The sequence below is a fragment of the Cariama cristata genome, unplaced genomic scaffold, assembly GCF_000690535.1.
Source record: "Cariama cristata isolate BGI_N322 unplaced genomic scaffold, ASM69053v1 scaffold42068, whole genome shotgun sequence".
In the NCBI taxonomy this organism is placed as follows: domain Eukaryota; kingdom Metazoa; phylum Chordata; class Aves; order Cariamiformes; family Cariamidae; genus Cariama; species Cariama cristata.
Window position 1 is genome coordinate 1 of NW_009630260.1, and position 281 is coordinate 281.

The following is a 281-nucleotide window of genomic DNA, read 5'->3' on the forward strand; positions in this document are numbered from 1 at the left end:
AGCAGGTGGGAGCCGCGGGCTTTCCGCGGGTGACCCGGCAGCGGCGCGGCAACGGAGCCAGCCCCGGCGGTGCGAGGCAAAGGCAGGACATGAGGTAGGCCGCTGCCGGTACCCGTGTGACAGGGATGTTGTACTGCCCACGGCGTGGCTCACGAAAACGGAGGTGACTTCGGCAGACAGGTGGAAAACACCCTATACTGCACAAGCAGCTCTCTTAAGACCTAGTTGCTTAAATCTTTAGTACTCTCTATGCTTGGGGAGTGGCGGGGGGGGGGGGCGTC